This window comes from Heterodontus francisci, unplaced genomic scaffold, assembly GCF_036365525.1.
Source record: "Heterodontus francisci isolate sHetFra1 unplaced genomic scaffold, sHetFra1.hap1 HAP1_SCAFFOLD_550, whole genome shotgun sequence".
Classification (NCBI taxonomy): domain Eukaryota; kingdom Metazoa; phylum Chordata; class Chondrichthyes; order Heterodontiformes; family Heterodontidae; genus Heterodontus; species Heterodontus francisci.
The window spans coordinates 170,031-191,414 of NW_027140873.1; positions in this window are offsets into that span (position 1 = coordinate 170,031).

A 21,384-nucleotide genomic window follows, 5' to 3' on the forward strand; every position below is an offset into this window, starting at 1 on the left:
ATGACAATACCACCACACCACCATCTCCCAACTGTCCCAACACAATATACACACAATCCCAGCCTGTATTCTGAATACATTCGAAGATATATTATTCCATACTGAATATACTGTATCAGCTGATGCAGCATCTACACTCCCAGTTTTTTAAATGATCTGTGAATGTGCCAGGCCCCATCAGTGGTTTCGACTCCAGCACCATTTTGCTGTTAATCTGGAGGGGAAATTGCCTTTCCTTCTGTACTCGGAAGCAGCTCTGCCTCCCATCTCACCCAGTCCTCTTCATAAACTCATTTTATCACGTTTCATCTTGCAGTGACATATCCACCTGCTGTAGAGTCTAGAACTAGGAGACACAGTCTCTGAATAAGGGTCAGCCACTTAAGACTAAGATGAGGAGGAATTTCTTCCCCCAAAGGGTTTTGCATCTGGAATTCTCTACCCCAGAGGGCTGCGGATGCTCAGACACTGAGTATATTCAAAGCAGAGATTGATTGATTTTTAGACTTTGAGGGATTAAGGGATATGGAGATGGTGTGTGAAGGTGGAATGAAGGTAACAGATCAGCCAAAAACATATGAACGGGTGGAGCAAGTTCCAATGGCCGAGTGGCCTACTCCTGCTCCTATATCTAATGTTCATATACCTGCAATGTGCTCCACTCTGTAAATCTTCTGGACCTTGTTTTTCCTTATTTCTGACAACCTGTCTTTGTAACTGAAGCTATTTGGTCAGTTTCCAAATTTATCTTAAACATTTGAGCAATTGGCAAGCAATTGCTGCTGATCTTATAAAGACATTTCCATATAGGACATAGATACCTCAGAGGAATGTGGATCCAGTCAGGTTAAATAATGTAACAAAGGTTATTCTACAGACCACCTAATAGTGGAAGAGATCGAAAGGAAAATCTACAAAGCTATGAAACAAGTAAAATTCATAGCATCATAATCATGGAAAATTTCATAGCAAATAATCTGTCAGGAAGAGGAAGGAAAAGGGGATAAAAGGGAATGGAGCAGTTACCCTGTGTTCCAGACATCTTTCCACCCCAGGACATAAGAAGCCCAAACAAGAGAGGAATCACTGATGGATCAAGCAATATAGAATGCACCAGAGCAGATAAAAGTTGGAGATTTCGGAGAAATTCGTTGGAATATCAGTCAGACCAGAATATAGTTTAAGGGAATGTTTGAGAAAGATGTAACTAAGAAAAGGCAAAAAAAAAATTGATTGTAAAAAGCTGACTTTTGGGGGATGAAAATGGAAGTTGTGAAGAAAACTGGAACAAAATATTGATGAACAAAGATAGATCAGCAGTGGAAAATATGTAAAAAGGTGATCACTAGACTTCAGGAGAAATAAATTCCACAAAACAAGAATCAATTAACCAATTATGAAACACCATAAATGAAAAAAGGGATAAGTGTGAAACTGAAATGAAAGTCAAAGGCAGGTAATAAGTATATTGAGAATAAGGGAGAGGATGACAAAAACCAAAAATCAGGAGGTTAGGGAACATCTTCAAAAAGTAAAACAAAGAGAAACTGTGAAATTAAATTTTGAAGAAATATAAAAAGAAATATTAAAATATCCTACAGACACATAAATAACAGAAAGGTAAATCCGAATAGGGATAAAGCCAATGTCGGCTGCACAGTAAAAACTCACAGGTAATGGGGAGAGATGGCAGAAAGATTGGAGAATTACTTTGCTTCAGTTTTACCAGCTGGACTAACAAGGTGGATTTGACATCATTACAGGTAGATATCAAAACATTTAAAACAGAAAGGAGGGGATAGCAGTAAAACCTGGAGATGATAAATTCTGGAAACTGGATGAATTGCATCCGTGTATACTAAAACAGGCAAGGGAAGACCCCATTGAGAGTGATGTATTCAGTTCTGGACCCTACACCTCAAGAATGATGTATTAGTTTAGGATGGGGTGCAGCACCTATTCACCAGAATAATACTGAAGCTAAAAGGGTTAAATTGAGGACTGATTTTTAAAAATTATTCATTCATGGGATGTGGACATCGCTGGCTAGGCCAGCATTTATTGCACATCCCTAATTGCATTTGAGAAGGTGGAGATGAGCTGCTTTCTTGAATCGCTGAAGTCCATATGGTGTAGGTACGCCCACAGTGTTGGTAAAAAGGGAGTTCCAGGATTTTGACCCAGCAACAGTGAATGAACAGTGATATAGTCCCTTGTCAGGATTGTGTGTGGCTTGGAGGGAACTTGCAGGTGGTGGTGTTCCCATACATCTGCTGCTCTTGTCCTTCTAGGCCGTAGAGGTCGCAGGTTTGGAAGGTGTTGTCGAAGGAGACTTGATGAGTTTCTGCAGTGCATCTTGTCGATGGTACACACTGCTGCCACTGTGCGCCATTGGTGGAGGGAGTGAATGTTACATCCTGTTATGACAAGGTGCAAAAGGTGTCTCGGGGTCTGTTACTATCTTCATCTGGTCTTATTGTAACAGGGTTTTATTTTTAAACACACTTTATTTTGAGATGCCCCTTTCTGAATCCTTGTTCACAACTTTCCAATTATAAGGCTTTCTGTGGTTTAAAGAAGAAAGATGACATTTATTAAACCTACCTAACTTAAACTCTAATACAGTTAACACCTACAGATATACGACATGCCTATGCTTGCATGCACATGCAATACACACATACAAATTGGGACAGAAAAGAGCAGAGGAACAGATAAGTAGAACAGTTTGAGGCAATATCTTGTTACTGTTTCTCGAGCTCGCCGTAGTGCTTGATTGAAGATATGGTCTTGCGTTTCATTGGGGCCCAGTATCCTTCGTAAACCTAGTTCACGTAGGAGATTTTTCTCTGTCTGAGTTTACGTGTCTTCACAAGATTCAGTTCTGTGGGGAAGAGATGGAGGCAGGCAGACAGGAGAGGAGGTAATTCTTGCTTCAGTTCCAGGAAAGATCTTCACTCCATGAGTCACAGAGTTATACAGCACAGAAACAGGCCCTTCGGCCCATCGTATCTGTGCCGGGCATCAAGCACCTAACTATTCTAATCCCATTTTCCAGCACTTGTCCCGTAGCCTTATATGCTATGGCGTTTCAAGTGCTCATCTAAATACTTCTTAAATGTTGTGAGGGTTCCTGCCCACAACTTTTTCTCAGTTGAAATCCTGTTTTCTCCAATTTAGAACTCTCAGTTCAAACCTCTGCAGCTGCCAGTTAGTCATGTAACTAAAACTGCTCTGACCACTTCTTTGTATTGGGGAAGCAACTACTGGATCCCCATTGTTTCAACACCGTCTGGTACTTGGCAAAAATGTCTTTCCAGTCAGGGGCTTGTGATTTTTAAGTTTTAATGTTCATGTGGCAAAATAACGTGTGCCTCAGTCTTGGCAGGTGGGGGGTTTGCCTGACAATGCGAACATACGAATTAGGAGCAGGAGTAGGTCACTTCGGTCATAGAGCCTGCTCCGTCATTCAATCAGTTCATGGCTGATCTCAACTCCACATTCCCGCCTAAGCCCGATAACCTTTCAATCTATTGCTTATCAAGAATCTATCTACTTCTGCCTTAAAAATATTCAAAGACTGTGCTTCCACCACCTTTTGAGGAAGAGAGACTCACGACCCTCTGAGAGAAAAAATTTCTCCTCATCTCTGTCTTAAATGGGCGACCCCTTATTTTTAAACAGTGACCCTTAGTTCTAGATTTTCCCACAAGGGGAAACATCCTTTTCACATCCACCCTGTCGAGACCCCTCAGGATCTTATATGTTTCAATCAAGTTGCCTCTTGCTCTTCTAAATTCCAGGGGATACACGCCTAGGCTGCCCAACTTTTCCTCATAAGACAACCTGCCCATTCCAGGTACTAGTCTAGTAAACCTTCTCTGAACTGCTTCCAACACATTTACATCCTTCCTTAAATAAGGAGACCACTACTGTTCACAGTACTCCAGATGTGGTCTCAGCAATGCCCTGTTCAGCTGAAGCATAACTTCCCTACTTTTGTATTCAATTCCCCTTGCAATAAATGATTAAATTCTATGAGCTTTCCTCATTACTTGCTGAACCTACATACTGACCTTTTGTGATTCATGCAGTGGGACACCCAGATCCCTCTGCATCTCAGAGCTCTGCAATCTCTCACCATTTAGATAATATGCTTCTTTTTTATTCTTTCGACAAAATGGACAATTTCACATTTTCTCGCATTATACTCCATTTGCCAGATCTTTGCCCACTCCCTTAACCTGTATATATCCCTTTGTAGCCTACTTATGCCCTCTTCACAACTTACTTTCCAATCTATCTTTGTGTCATCAGAAAATCTAACAACATACCTTCAATCTTTTCATCCAAGTCATTTTTAACAGTTGTAAAAAGTTGAAGCCCCAGCACTGATCCCTGCGGCACATCACTCATTACATCTTGCCAATCAGAAAATTACCATTTTATGCTGTTTTATTTCCTGTTAGCTAGCCAATCTTCTATACATGCCAATATGTTACCCACCCCGCCCCCATCCCACAAACTTTTATTTTCTGCAATAACCTTTGATGTGGCCCCTTATCAAAATGCCTTCTGGAAATCTAAGTACAGTACATCCGCAGGTTCCACTTTATTCCAGCACGTTACTTCTTCAAAGAACTCCAATACATTAGTTAAATGTGTTTTCCCTTTCACAAAACCATGCTGACTCTGCCTGATTATCTTGAATTTTTCTGTGTCCTGCTATAATGTCTTTAATAATAACTTCTAACATTTTCCCCAAGACAGTTGTTCAGCTAACTGGCCTCTATTTTCATGCTTTCTGTCTCCCTCCCTTTTTAAATTTGCTATTTTCCAATCTAATGGAACCTTCCCCGAATCTAGGGAATTTTGGAAAATTAAAACCAACGCATCAAATATCTCACTGGTCACTTGTTTTCGGAGCCTAGGATGACGTCCTTCAGGACCCGGGAATTTGTCAGCCTGCAGCCCCAACAATTTGTTCAGTGCCACTTCCCTGGCGATTGTAATTTTCTTGAGTTCCTCCCTCCCTTCTATTTCTTGATTTACAGCTTTTTCTGGGATGTTGCTAGTATCCTCTATGGTGAAGACCGATGCAAAATACCTGTTCAGTTCATCTGTCATCTCCTTATTTTCTCTTAGTAATTCCCCAGACCCACTTTCTATAAGACCAACGCTCACTTTGTTAACCCTTTTCTTTTTTAAATATCTGTGGAAACTCTTACTTTCTGCTTTTATATTTCTAGCTAACTTTCTCTCGTGCTCTAACTTTTTCCTTCTTATCAATCTTTTAAGTCATTCTTTGCTTTTTTAAATATTTTTTCCAATCTTCTGACCTGCCACCCATCTTTGAGCAATTATTTGCTTTTTCTTTAAGTTTGATTCTATCTTTAACTTTTTGCTTAACCACGGATGGTAAGTCCTCCCCTTGGAATTTTTCTCGTTGGAATGTATCTATTCTGTGTATTCTGAAATATCCCCTTAAATGTCTGCCACTGCATCTCTATTACCGAGAAAATTCAAACAGGACTTGACAGGGTAGATGCAGGAAGGATGTTCCCGATGGTGGGGGAGTCCAGAACCAGGGGTTATCCTCTAAAGATAGGGGGTAAACCTTACAGGACTGAGATGAGGAGAAATTTCTTCTCCCATTGAGTGGTAAGCCTGTGGAATTCGCGACCACAGAAAGCAGTTGAGGCCAAAACATTGTATGTTTTCAAGAAGGAGTTAGATTTTGCTCTTGGGTCAAAGGGTATGGGGAGAAAGTGGGAACAGGTGACTGAGTTGGATAATCAGCCATGATCATAATGAATGGCGGAGCAGGCTCGAAGGGCCGAATGGCCTACTTCTGCTCCTATTTTCTAGGTTTCTACTGACCGATCCTTGAACCTGATTTGTCAGTTCACTTCAGCTCTGCTTTCATACCCTCATAATTTGCCATTATTTAAGTTTAAAATATTAGTCTTAGACCCATTTTGCCTCAAAATGAATGTAAAATTCATGCATATTATGATCGCTGCTGCCTGGGGGCACCTTCACTATGATGTCATCAGTTGTGCCTGTGCTGGCGTTTTGCGACAGCAATCTTTGTCCAGAGAGTGGCGCTCTAAGCATTCACATTATTAATTTAAAAATGACCAACAAAACAATTTATCCAGTGTTTTGAAGGTAATTTACTTAACCTTGCTTCAACACCTTACATGTTAACATAAGCTTTTATATTGGAAAGATTATGGAAACAGATGTGTTCTTAAATCAGACTGTTTTGTCAGAATGAGTGAAGTTACTTGTGTAATCTTTCTCTGTGAGCATACCTGAAAACTTGCAAAAGCAATGAATGTTTATCATGCAATTATCACTGTCTCGCAGTAAACTTTTCTTCCAGCTGTTAGAATGGTAGTGTGCGAGATAAAACAAGGGATGCCAATTTAATTCTGGCCTTGAAATGCCATTTAATTACCCAACATTAAGGTGCAAAGGCATGAATTTTGAACTTTTTTGACCAGATAATGTGTCATTTTCACACTTCAGAAGAAGTTAATTTTCAAAAGAATTACTCTTAAAGCTGAATAGTTTCATGATGTGAAATTCATGGGTGAATGCACTCAATCAGTTACTTCAAAAGGAAATTGGATGGCCACTTGAAGGAAATAGACTTGCAGAGCTTTGGGATCATGCGGGGGAGTGGGACTGAATAGCTCTGTGGAGAGCCGGCATGGTCTTGATGGGCCGAATGGCCTCCTTCGATGTTGTAAGTTATTCCAACTCTTGACTTTTAATCCAGTCTTGTTGCACAATACCAGGTCGAGTATAGTCTGCTCTCTAGTTGGCTTCAGAACTTGCTGTTCTAAGAAACTATCCCGAAACATTCTATGAACTCCTCATCTAGGCTAACTTTGCCCATCTGATTTTTCCAGTCTATATGTAGATTAAAATCCCCCATGATTATCGCTGTTTCTTTCTGACAAGCTCCCATTATTTCTTCCTTTCTACTCCGTTCAACCATGTGGTTACTGTTAGGGGAAATGGACACCACTCCCACGAGTGACTTCTTGCCTTTATCATTTCTATTTACCCAAACAGCTTCTACATCCTGGTTTCCTGAACTTAGGGCATCCCTCTCCAATGTGCTAAAACCATCATTAATTAATAGATCCACCCTTCCACTTTTTCCTGGCTTCTTGTCCTTCCTAAATGTCATGCACCCTTTAATATTCAGGTCCCAATCTGTCATCCTGCAGCCATGTATTTGTAATGGATATCTGATCATACTTATTGCCCTATACCAATTTGCACGTGGCTCAGGTAATAACCCAGAGTTATTACCTTTGATGTTCTGCTTCTTAATTTGGTGCCTAGCTCCTCATACTGACTATGCAGAAGCTCCTTCCTTGACCTGTCTATGTCGTTGGTACCTACATGGATCACGATGACTGGATCCTACCTCTTCCACTGTAAATTCCTCTCCAGCCCTGAGCAGATGTCCCGAATCCTGTCATTGGGCAGGCAACACAGCCTTCTGGACTCTCGCTCTTTGTTGCAGAGAACAGTGTCAATCCCCCTCACTGTACTGTCCCCTCCTCTCATTACATTCCTTTTTTCTCCCCCCACTTGAATGGCTTCCTGTACCACAGTGCCATGGTCAGTCTGCTCATCCACCCTGCAGCCCCACTCTCATCCAAACAAGCTGAAAGAACCTCAAACCTGTTGGGCAGTCACAAATGTTGAGGTTCCTGCACTCCTGCCCTGTGGGTCCCCTTCCCTGCCTCAGCTGCAGCCACACTCTCCTGGCCTTGACCGCTGACCAAATCAGAAGATACAATCCTAAGGGGTTTGACCGCCTTCTGGTACAGAGTGTCCGGGTAACTTTCCCCTTCCCAGATGTGTCACAGTCTCTGCAGCTCGGCCTCCAGCTCAATGACTCTGAGCCGAAGCTCTTCGAGCAGCAAACACTTACTGCAGATGTGTTTGCCCTGGATCTCACTGACATCCAGGAGCTCCCACATGCTGCAGCCCTGACACATCCTGCCATCAAAGAACAAAGAACAGGACAGCACCGGAACAGGCCATTCGGCCCTCCAAGCCTGCGCCGATCTTGATGTCTGTCTAAACTAAAGCCTTCTGCACTTTCGGGGACCGTATCCCTCTATTCCCATCCTATTCATGTATTTGTCAAGATGCCTCTTAAACATCGCTATCGTACCTGCTTCCACCACCTCCCCCGACAGCAAGTTCCAGGCACTCACCCCACTCTGTGTAAAGAACTTGCCTCGTACATCCCCTCTAAACTTTGCCCCTCGCACGTTAAACCTATGTCCCCGAGTAACTGACTCATTCACCCTGGGAAAAAGCTTCTGACTTATCCACTCTGTCCATGCCACTCATAACTTTGTAAACCTCCATCATGTCGACCCTCCACCTCCGTCGTTCCAGTGAAAACAATCCCAGTTTATCCAACCTCTCTTCATAGCTAATACCCTCCCGACCAGGCAACATCCTGGTAAACCTCTTCTCTACCCTCTCCAAAGCCTCCACGTCCTTCTGGTAGTGTGGCGACCAGAATTGCACGCAATATTCTAAGTGTGGCCTAACTAAAGTTCTGTACAGCTGCAGCGTGACTTGCCAATTTTTATACTCTGTGCCCCGACTGATGAAGACAAGCATGTCGTATGCCTTCTTGACTACATTATCCACCTGCATTGCCACTTTCAGTGACCTGTGGACCTGTACGCCCAACTCTCTCTGCCTGTCAATACTCCTTCGGGTTCTGCCATTTACTGTATACTTCCCACTTGTATTAGATCTTCCAAAATGCATTACCTCACATTTGTCCGGATTAAACTTCACCTGCCATTTCTCCGCCCAAGTCTCCAACCGATCTATATCCTGCTGTATCCTCTGATAATCCTCATCACTATCCGCAACTCCACCAATCTTTGTGTCGTGCGCAAACGTACTGATCATACCAGCTACATTTTCCTCCAAATCATTTATATATACTACAAACAGCAAAGGTCCCAGCACTGATCCCTGCGGAACACCACTAGTCACAGCTGTCCATTCAGAAAAGCACCCTTCCACTGCTACCCACCCTATGTCTTCTATGACCGAGCCAGTTCTGTATCCATCTTGCCAGCTTATCTCTGATCCCGTGTGACTTCACCTTTTTTACCAGTCTGCCATGAGGGACCTTGTCAAAGGCTTTACTGAAGTCCATATAGACAACATCCACTGCCCTTCCTTCATCAATCATCTTCGTCACTTCCTCAAAAAACTCAATCAAGTTAGTGAGACATGACCTCCCCTTCACAAAGCCATGCTGCCTCTCACTAATAAGATCATTTGTTTCCAAATGGGAGTAAATCCTGTCCCGAAGAATCCTCTCTAATAATTTCCCTACCACTGACGTAAGGCTCACCGGCCTATAGTTTCCTGGATTATCCTTGCTACCCTTCTTAAACAAAGGAACAACATTGACTATTCTCCATTCCTCTGGGACCTCACCTGTAGCCAATGAGGATGCAAAGATTTCTGTCAAGGCCACAGGAATTTCTTCCCTTGCCTCCCTCAGTATTCTGGGGTAGATCCCATCAGGCCCGGGGGACTTATCTCCCTTAATGCTTTGCAAAACGCCCAACACCTCCTCCTTTTTGATAATGACATGACCCAGACTATCTACACACCCTTCCCTAGACTCATCATCCACCAAGTCGTTCTCTTTGGTGAATACTGATGCAAATGCAAAATGCCATCCTTAATGTGTTTTAATTAACTTAATTATTTTATTCAATTATTTATTTTCCTTTTTATATATTTTATTAACCTTACCACCAGTTCCTGTACTATTTTAAATCTAAGGAATAGACTTGACTTGAACTGTTTCCAGATACTCGTCAAATAGCTAGTTCTTCCCCTCTGGTAGAGTAAGAATGAAATGCTACAGGGTGAAAAAGTTAGAAAAAAGCAAAGGAGCACCTCCTTCCCCAACTCCCTCAATTCACCAAACTCCCAGCACAATGTTCAAGTCGCACTCAGTGCTAAGTCACTTTCTGGTTAACTGTCGCCAAACTGACACTGTCCTCTTTCACTCCGAGATTCACCATCACAGTCCCGGTTGTGGCTTTATCAGTCTCTCCACTGTCGCCTCAGGCTACACCCAGAGGTGAGAACTCTGGTGTCCTGTTTGACCCTGAGTTCAGTTTCCTCCACCCACACCCAATCGATTCCCAGCCTGCTGTCCATCACCTTTGAAACATTGCCTGCTCACCTTCTCTGCTGTCTGAACCTGTCTCAGGCACTCCTTTCGCCCCTTCTTTGGTTTGACTACAACAGGGTTTATCCTTTTTTAACGCAATGATTGAACTTACCACCTCAGTGAGCACTTGCTTCTGTTCCTCTAATAGAATTACCAAAGAACCAATCAGACAGGTTTTCTTGAGTTTAAACAAGAAAGATGTAAGTTTATTATCTTTAACACTCCAAACTCTAAAATTACTAAAATACGCAACGCATTCACACCCACATTCACACGAGAGAGAGAGACACACACACACACAAATAGATTACAGAAGGAAAACAGAGTTGGGTGGTTGGAATAGAGACTGAAATAAATGCAATTTAAATACAGTTCATCAGTCCCAGAGTCCTTAGTTGAAATTGTAGTCCTGAAGTCCTCGCTGGGCCACGTGCACAGTTCGGGCTTGCTTCTCAGGCTCCAGAAGGTAGAAGAGTGGGTTTTGACCCTTGTATCCCAGTTGTTGGTTGTGGTGGTCTGTAGATTTGGGTTTACCAGCTGCAGCCAGGGATTCTCTGGATCTGTACTGGAGAGAGGGAGAGAGAATGCTGCTCCCTTGATGACTTACAGTTACTGTCTGTCTTTCTGACTGACAAAGCTTAGCCTCTCCAAAGCTGCACAGCAGTTACATGACATTCCCAAAACCTCTTTGTTGCATTAATGAGGCCCTTCCAGAACCTTCTCTGGGAATCAAGGCGCCATGCCTAAAGCTGTTCAGTCAAACTTGGAGGGGGTTATCACCTCGATGCTCAATCTCCCCAATGCTCCCCCTCCAACCACCCAAATTCCCCACGCCACAAACTACAATGTATCCCGACTGTCACAGTCATGAAGTGGGAAAAGGCCCAAACACCCTGGGAATCCGAGGACAGCATCACGTGGATCCATCCCTTTCTCCTCTCATTTACACCTGGGAATTAAACATGTAGCAGACACATGGAAGGGGAATATAGGGACCTGTATCATGTCCAACGATCCCTCCTCCTGTCCATGTCTGATGTACCAGCTGCCAACTCCAGCTCCTGCCCACGGGAACTACAACTGATGAATTGTAACCAGGGGCTAAAACCTGTTGCCAGGTGACATCACAAAGGGAGCCAGGAGCCAATCACACAGCAGCCAGCACAGGCCCCGCCCACTGGTGGTATTACAGGGTCACATGACCAGGCTCTGCTCCTGTTCCAGTCTCACTGGATTGGGAGCACAGGTTACAGGATCAGCCCAATCGTGTGATGGCCGTATCCCCAATCCGAGCTCCCGTCTAACGACACCGCAGGCAGGGAGCCCCATCCACCATCTTCAACATTCACTCCTTCACCACTGATATACAATGTGGTCATTGTATACAGTGTGTACCATCTACAAGATGCACTGCAGAAACTCACCAAGAACTGGCAAACCTGCAGTTGCTGGGCTTTTTTGCACAATTTGCAATTCTCCAGTCCTCTGGCACCACCCCTGAGTCTAAGGAAGACTGGAAAATTATGGCCAGTGCCTCTACAATTTCCACTGTCACTTCCCTCCGTATTCTTGGATGCATCTGGTCCTGGTGCTTTATCAATTTGAAGTATAGGCAGCCTATCTAATACCGCATCCTTATCAATTTAAAATCATTCCAGTTATTACCTCCTCTTTCACTGAGGCCTGAGGAGCATCTTCTTCCTTCGTAAATACAGATGCAAAGTATTTATTTAACACCTCAGCTATTCCCGCTGCCTCGATATATACATCCTCTTTTTGGTCCCTAAACGGCCCTACTCCTCTCTTTACCACTTTTTTACGATTTAAATGCCTGAAGAAAGCTTTGGGATTCCCTTTTACGTTAGCTGCCAGTCTCTTTTCATACTTCCTCTTTGCTTCTCTTATTTGCTTTTTCACTTCCTCTCCGAACCTTCTATATTCAGCCTGGTTCTCCATTGTATTATCTAGCTGACACTTTGTCTTCTTCATCGTAATCTCTTATCTCTTTTGACATCCAGGGAGCTCTGCATTTACTTGCTCTCCCTTTCCCCTTTGAGGGAATCTACCTTGATTGGGCACTAACTATCTATACTTTGAAGGTCGCCTATTGTGCAGCTGCTGTTTTTTCTGCCAACCTTTAGAACATAGAACATAGAACATCACAGCGCAGTACAGGCCCTTCGGCCCTCGATGTTGCGCCGACCTGTGAAACCATCTGACCTACACTATTCCATTTTCATCCATATGTCTATCCAATGACCACTTAAATGCCCTTAAAGTTGGCGAGTCTACTACTGTTGCAGGCAGGGCGTTCCACGCCCCTACTACTCTCTGAGTAAAGAAACTACTTCTGACATCTGTCCTATATCTATCACCCCTCAACATAAAGCTATGTCCCGTCGTGTTTGTCCGAGGAAAAAGACTCTCACTATCCACCCTATCTAACCCTCTGATTATCTTATATGTCTCTATTAAGTCACCTCTCCTCCTCCTTCTCTCTAACGAAAACAACCTCAAGTCCCTCAGCCTTTCCTCGTAAGACCTTCCCTCCATACCAGGCAACATCCTAGTAAATCTCCTCTGCACCCTTTCCAAAGCTTCCACATCCTTCCTATAATGCGGTGACCAGAACTGCACGCAATACTCCAGGTGCGGTCTCACCAGAGTTTTGTACAGCTGCAGCATGACCTCGTGGCTACGAAACTCGATCGCCCTACTAATAAAAGCTAACACACCATATGCCTTCTTAACAGCCCTATTAACCTGGTTAGCAACTTTCAGGGATTTATGTACCTGGACACCAAGATCTCTCTGCTCATCGACACTACCAAGAATCTTCCCATTAGCCCAGTACTCTGCATTCCTGTTACTCCTTCCAAAGTGAATCACCTCACACTTTTCCGCATTAAACTCCATTTGCCATCTCTCAGCCCAGCTCTGCAGCCTATCTATATCCCTCTGTAACCTACAACATCCTTCGGCACTATCCACAACTCCACCGACCTTCGTGTCATCCGCAAATTTACTAACCCACCCTCCTACACCCTCTTCCAGGTCATTTATAAAAATGACAAACAGCAGTGGCCCCAAAACAGATCCTTGCGGTACACCACTAGTAACTAAACTCCAGGATGAACATTTGCCATCAACCACCACCCTCTGTCTTCTTTCAGCTAGCCAATTTCTGATCCAAAGCACTAAATCACCTTCAATCCCATACTTCCGTATTTTCTGCAATAGCCTACCGTGGGGAACCTTATCAAATGCCTTACTGAAATCCATATACACCACATCCACGGCTTTACCCTCATCCACCTGTTTGGTCACCTTCTCAAAAAACTCAATAAGGTTTGTGAGGCACGACCTACCCTTCACAAAACCGTGCTGACTATCTCTAATGAACTTATTCTTTTCAAGATGATTATAAATCCTATCTCTTATAGCCTTTTCCAACATTTTACCCACCACCGAAGTGAGGCTCACAGGTCTATAATTACCAGGGCTGTCTCTACTCCCCTTCTTGAACAAGGGGACAACATTTGCTATCCTCCAGTCTTCCGGCACTATTCCCGTCGACAATGACGACATAAAGATCAAGGACAAAGGCTCTGCAATCTCCTCCCTGGCTTCCCAGAGAATCCTAGGATAAATCCCATCTGGCCCAGGGGACTTATCTATTTTCACACTTTCCAAAATTGCTAACACCTCCTCCTTGTGAACCTCAATCCCATCTAGCCTAGTAGTCTGTATCTCAGTATTCTCCTCGACAACATTTTCTTTCTCTACTGTAAATACTGACGAAAAATATTCATTTAACGCTTCCCCTATCTGCTCTGATTCCACACACAACTTCCCACTACTATCCTTGATTGGCCCTAATCTAACTCTAGTCATTCTTTTATTCCTGATATACCTATAGAAAGCCTTAGGGTTTTCCTTGATCCTATCCGCCAATGACTTCTCGTGTCCTCTCCTTGCTCTTCTTAGCTCTCCCTTTAGATCCTTCCTGGCTAGCTTGTAACTCTCAAGCGCCCTAACTGAGCCTTCACGTCTCATCCTAACATAAGCCTTCTTCTTCCTCTTGACAAGCGCTTAAACTTCTTTAGTAAACCACGGCTCCCTTGCTCGACAACTTCCTCCCTGCCTGACAGGTACATACTTATCAAGGACACGCATTAGCTGCTCCCTGAATAAGCTCCACATTTCGATTGTGCCCATGCCCTGCAGTTTCCTTCCCCATCCGACGCATCCTAAATCTTGCCTAATCGCATCATAATTTCCTTTCCCCCAGCTATAATTCTTGCCCTGCGGTGTCCCTGCCCATCGCTAAGGTAAACCTAACCGAATTGTGATCACTATCACCAAAGTGCTCACCTACATCTCAATCTAACACCTGGCCTGGTTCATTACCCAGTACCAAATGCAATGTGGCATCGCCCCTGGTTGGCCTGTCTACATACTGTGTCAGAAAACCCTCCTGCACACACTGGCCAAAAACTGACCCATCTAAAGTACTCGAACTATAGTATTTCCAGTCAATATTTGGAAAGTTAAAGTCCCCCATAACAACTACCCTGTTACTCTCGCTCCTGTCGAGAATCATCTTCGCTATCCTTTCCTCTACATCTCTGGAACTATTCGGAGGTCTATAGAAAACTCCCAACAGGGTGACCTCTCCTCTCCTGTTTCTAACCTCGGCCCATACTACCTCAGTAGACGAGTCCTCAAACGTCCTTTCTGCCGCCGTAATACTCTCCTTGATTAACATTGCCACACCCCCCCCCTCTTTTGCCATCTTCTCTGTTCTTACTGAAACATCTAAATCCCGGAACCTGCAACATCCATTCCTGTCCCTGCTCTACCCATGTCTCCAAAATGGCCACAACATTGAGATCCCAGGTACCAACCCACGCTGCAAGCTCACCCACCTTATTCCGGATGCTCCTGGCGTTGAAGTAGACACACTTTAAACCAAGTTCTTGCTTGCCGGTGCCCTCTTGCGTCCTTGTAACCTTATCCCTGACCTCACTACTCTCAACATCCTGTACACTGGAACTACAATTTAGGTTCCCATCCCCCTGCTGAATTAGTTTAAACCCCCCCCGAAGAGCACTAGCAAATCTTCCCCCCCAGGATATTGGTACCCCTCTGGTTCAGGTGAAGACCATCCTGTTTGTAGAGGTCCCACCTACCCCAGAAAGAACTCCAATTATCCAGGAAACCAAAACCCTCCCTGCTACACCATCCCTGCAGCCACGTGTTCAACTCCTCTCTCTCCCTATTCCTCGCTTCGCTAGCACGTGGCACGGGCAACAACCCAGAGATAACAACTCTGTTTGTTCTCGCTCTAAGCTTCCACCCTAGCTCCCTGAATTTCTGCCTTAAATCCCCATCTCTCTTCCTACCTATGTCATTGGTGCCTATGTGGACCACGACTTGGGGCTGCTCCCCCTCCCCCTTAAGGATCCCAAAAACACGATCCGAGACATCACGAACCCTGGCACCTGGGAGGAAACACATCAACCGTGAGTCTCTCTCGTTCCCATAGAACCTCCTATCTGTTCCCCTAACTATGGAGTCCCCAATGACTAATGCTCTGCTCCTCTTCCCCCTTCCCTTCTGAGCAACAGGGACAGACTCTGTGCCAGAGACCTGTACCCCATTGCTTACCCCTGGTAAGTCGTCCCCCCCAACAGAATCCAAAACGGTATACCTGTTGTTGAGGGAAACGGCCACAGGGGATCCTTGCACTGCCTGCTGGTTCCCTCTCCTTCCCCTGACGGTAACCCATCGACCTACTTCTTTTACCTGAGGTGTGACTACCTCCCTATAACTCCTCTCAATAACCCCCTCCGCCTCCCGAATGATCCGAAGTTCATCCAGCTCCAGCTCCAGTTCCCTAACGCGGTTCTCGAGGAGCTGGAGTTGGGTGCACTTCCCGCAGATGCAGTCCCTGCCGCTCATAATGGGATTAGCCAGCTCCCACATCATCCAGCTACAGCACATCACCTGCCCAGCCATCTCTACTTTAAGAGCTAAATACTTTGATACTTCTCTGCTGTGGTCTTTTTCAAATAACCAATTAATAGATAAGTCAAAAAAGTAAAAGAAGAAAGTAAATTTTTACCAATCACACGATACAGAAGAAATAAAATAAAAAGCTTACATTATCAACACACCAGAGTCCTTTTTTTTTGGTTAGAGGAGGAGGGCGGGTGGGAGACACTGCACGTGTAGTGTCTCGGGTTCAGCCACTGGCCAAATATATAGGTTTTGACTTACCCAGCAGTCCCCTGGTCCTCCGAAACAAAAGGGAATTAACTTTAACTTTAAACTGAAACTGACCTCCCAGCTGATAGTTCGCTCTGCACTCTCCGCTTCTGAAAAAGCTACTGCAACCAAAAGGTTCCACTTTATTCGGTCCAGATTCATTCTCACCCCATTGAAGTTGGCTTTCCCCCAATTAAGTATTCTTACTCAAGATTGTTCTTTCTCCTTTTCCATAGCCAACCTAAACCTTATGATACCTGATCACTGTTCCCTAAATGTTCTCCAACTGATATTTGATCCACTGGGTCCACCTCACTCCCATGAACCAGGTCCAGCAGTGCCTCCCTTCCAGTTGCAGTGGAAACATACTGCTGTAGAAAATGTTCCTGAACACACTCTAGGAACTCTTACCCCTCTCTGCCCTTTACACTATTAATATCCCATTCAATATTCAGATATTTACATGCCCCATTACAATGATTCCATAATTCCTACACCTTCCTGTAATTTCATTGCGGATTTGTTCCTCTGCACCCTTTCCATTAGTTATTGGCCTATAGACGACACTGAGTAACTGCACCCTTTTTGTTCTTTAGCTTTAGCCAAATAGGTTCTGTCCTTGACCCTTCTGGGATATCCTCTCTCTCCAGCACTGTAATGCTCTCCTTACCTGCCACTCCTCGCCCTTTTCTTCCTTGCCTATCTTTAACACCCAGTCATGCAGAGCCAACCTAAACATGATACAATGATCACTGTCCCCTAAATGTTCTCCGACTGATATTTGATCCACTTGGCCCACCTCACTGCCATGAACCAGAGCCTCGCTTCTTGTTGGAGTGGAAGCATTCTGCCAGTCCTGCCCTGCATTCAGCCAGGTCTTTGTTAGAGCCACAACATCATATTTCCACATATCAAACTGCGCCAATAACTTACCAATCATATTAACGACACTCTGTGCATTGATCAGTGTGCACATTAACCCTGATTTAACTCCCTGACTCTGACCTCACCTAATATCCCCTGATACAGGAGTGTGAGACAGGGCTTAGAGGGACCTCCCCAGATACAGGAGGGTGAGAGGGTTTAATAGAAACCCCCGATACATGGACTGTAACCTGTGTCAGGAGTAGGACTGACTGTTGACATTAGTGGTGCTTTGTAGATGAGCTTATCGTGACAGCAACTCCCAGGTAACATAAGTTTAACAAACCCTGCCCTTTGTCAAACCTGAGAAAATATTTCAGATAAGAATCAAATGGCAACAGGTAACTGGGATTAATGTCACATGTAATGGTATCTCTGAGACAGAGTCAGTTCAATACCCTTATCTCACCTTGTTCTTCTCTAAACCTGAGCAGGAATTTCCCGTCGGTTCAGGTATGCAACAGAGAAATGGAGTGAATGTCATGGTTAATTGCAGGTTCAGTGAAGTTCAGAATTTCATACATCATCCAAACAAACCCCGTCAGTTGTTCTTCGGTTACTGTAAACAATACCAGGGAAATGTAAACAGAATTTTTAGAATACATGAGCTGATAGAGTCATAGAGTCGTACAGCATAGAAACAGGCCCTTCGGCCCACCGCGTCCATGCCAACCATAATGCCTATCTACACTAATCCCACCTGCCTGCATTAATTCCATATCCCTCTATACCTTGCTCATTCAAGTACCTGTCCAGATGCCTCTAAAATGTTGCTATTGTTCCTGCCTCCACCATCTCCTCTGGCAGCTCATTCCAGATACCCACTATTCTTTGTGTGAAACATTTATCATTTTGATCCCCTTTAAACCTCCTCCCTCTCACCTTTAATCTATGCCCTCTAGTTTTAGTCAGCCCGACCATGGGAAACAGACTCTGGCTATCTAACTTATGTACGCCTCTCATAATTTTATGTACCTCCAGAATGTCCCCTCTCAGATTCCTTCGCTCCAAGGAAAACAGACCCAGCCTTTCCAGTCTCTCTTTATAACTCAAGCCCTCCATACCAGGCAACATCCTTGTGAATCTTTTCTGCACCCTCTCTCGCTTAATCACATCTTTCTTGTAATGCGGTGACCAGAACTGCACACAGCATTCCAAGTGCAGCCTAACCAACATTATGTACAACTGTAACATGACGTCCCAACTCTTGTACTCAATGCCTTGGCTGATGAAGGCAAGCATGTCATATGCCCTCTTCACCACCCTGTCTACCTGTCTTGCCACTTTTAGGGAACTATGTACTTGCACCCCAAGGTCTCTCTGCTCAACAACACTCCCCAGGGTGCCATTCACTGCATATGCCCTGCCCAGGTTTAACTTTCCAAAATGCATCACTTCGCACTTGTCTGCATTAAATTCCATTTGCCAATCCCTTGCCCACTTTCCCAGTTGATCTATATCCTGCTGTAACCTCAGACAACCTTCTTCACTGTCCACTATACCACCAATTTTGGTGTCATTTGCAAACTTACTAATCATGCCCCCTGCATTCACATCCAAGTCATTAATATATATGACAAACAACAGAGGGCCCAGCACCGATCCCTGCAGCACACCACTGGTCACCGGCCTCCAATCTGAAAAACAACCCTCCACTACCACCATCTGCCTCCTATCACCAAGCCAATTTTGTATCCAATTTGCTAGCTCACCCTTGATCCCTGGTCGGCTGGAGCCGTCCGGTTCTTTCCACTTTCTGCTGTTCTGACAAAGATTGGAGAGAGCTGAAACATTTACAACATACAAATGTGGAACTGATTCCATCCATTGCAGAGAAACAGGATCTGTGAGTTATTTTGGAGAGGTGGGTGTTGGAGCACTGGAGAACTGTTTTGCTTGGACTGTTGGGGGAGGGAGGAGATGCCGGAATATCCAGGAGTGGGGCACAAAGATTCTGTATGGAGCCCCTGTATTTTCTCTTGTGCTTTCCTCCATCTGGCACAATTGGAGCACCCTCCCCACCCCAACTGCGTGGCTCAGGACAGCTGGAGCCACCTGGGTGAAGAAAGTCTTTGTCACAACAGCAGAAAGTGGAAAGAACCGGACGGCTCCAGCCGACCGGGCAAAGAATTCCTCCACCGTCCCCCCCCCCCTCCCCACCCCACTGGAAGATTGAACTTTGTACTATTTCCAGTAAGGTGCTCAAACAACCTATTCAAGAGGAACATCCTTGCAGCCTTTCTCTCCCTTCCACGACTCAGCCACCTATTCTCTCCTTTTCCATTTCCTTTCCACCCCTATCTCCTCTACTCCCTGCCGCCCCCCCCGCCCCCATCAAATCCTTAAAGTTTAAAAAGGCTGCCATTTGCTTTGTTTCTAGGGTGGGTTTTGCTCTTCGACCCCAAGGCAAGCCCCTCTTTACTGGTATGGATGAGGGTCCAACAGCAGATGAGTTGAGGCAGGGGTGGAGACAGGCACTGTTATAGAGGTGACAGTTGGCAGTCTTGGTGATGCAGGGTTAAAAATGCAGCTCTGGATTAAATAGGACGATGAGGTTGTGAACAGTCTGGTTCAGTTTCAGACAGTGACTGTGGAGAGGAATGTAATCAGTGGTTAGGGCCTGTACCGGTAGGTCACAGTGGGAACAGACAGTGATGTTTCCAGTGGTCCAATAACAATAGTCAGAATATTCCCGTGAAGGAACTGCCGATGGAACCCGGACCCCAGTGAGAGAGAGAACCATCTGGGCTGAACGGAAAGAGGTTTATAATAACATTGGAAACACATCCGGCGTGTCCTTACTGGTTTATCAGCTGAGTTCCTTCTCTGAAACAGTTGGAGACTGGTTTGGTTTTCATTCCCTACTTTCCTTTTCTCTCGAGCCCATTTCTGTTTCATCTGCATCCACATTTATTCAGAGTTAGGGGGTCTGTGTATTAACTCATCATTGTCAGTCAATTCTGTGGCTTCTCTTACCCTTTAACTCTTTGTTCTTCAAGGTGGGTTCTTGTATTAACTGCGATACTATTTTTAATTTCTTGCAGCAACGTCACTTCTCTCAAATTTTCACGTGAGGGTTTAAGCTTGAAAGATCGTATCCAGCGATCGAATGTCATCTGTTTAATTCTTTGAATTTCAGTGCAAGTCTATGCGGGTCTAATCCTGGTGTGTCTCAGTTTCTGTCATATAGGCTGCAGGTACTAATTCGAATCGCATTTAGAATTCTAATTTTAGTTTATTGACGGTCAAAGGAGCTTCTGATAACAGAGAAAAAGCTTCAGATGCCCTACCCACGAACTGACCTTGTTAAGTGGAGAGTCCAAAATTCTTTCGGCCAACTTAGCCTGGTAGCTATTTTTTGCAGCTGACATTAAATATGACTCAACCTTCTCATTAAAGTTTGACACTAGTCTTGAATGTCTCAGTACCTCATAGTCATTCCCTGAATTGGAGAGAAGGTCTGAGTGCCTGGTGACATTTTCATTTTGGGTTTTCAGCCTCACTAACTCAAACTGTTTTGATGTGATGGGATTGTCTGCCTCATAATAATGATAAGTAGTTGTATATGTTCACAGCAACAGAGTTAGGCCATTCAGCCCCTCGAGTCCATTCCCAATGTAATTACATGATGACTGTTCTGGACCTCAAATTGATTTACCACCTTTGATCCATATCCCTTGATAAACTAAGGAACAGGAGTAGGTCATTCAGCACCTCAAGCTTGGTCTGCCTTTCAATTAGTTGATGGTTGATTTGTAGAATAACTCCATCTAATCCACTTAGTTCCATATTCCTTCATTCCCTTCCTAACATCTATCACTTTTTGTAACTTTACAATTGACCCCCAGCCTCAACAGCCGATTGGGGGGCGGAGAGGTTCTGATTTCCTCGACTTCTTGTGTAATGAAGAGTTTCCTGACATTAATCCTTTT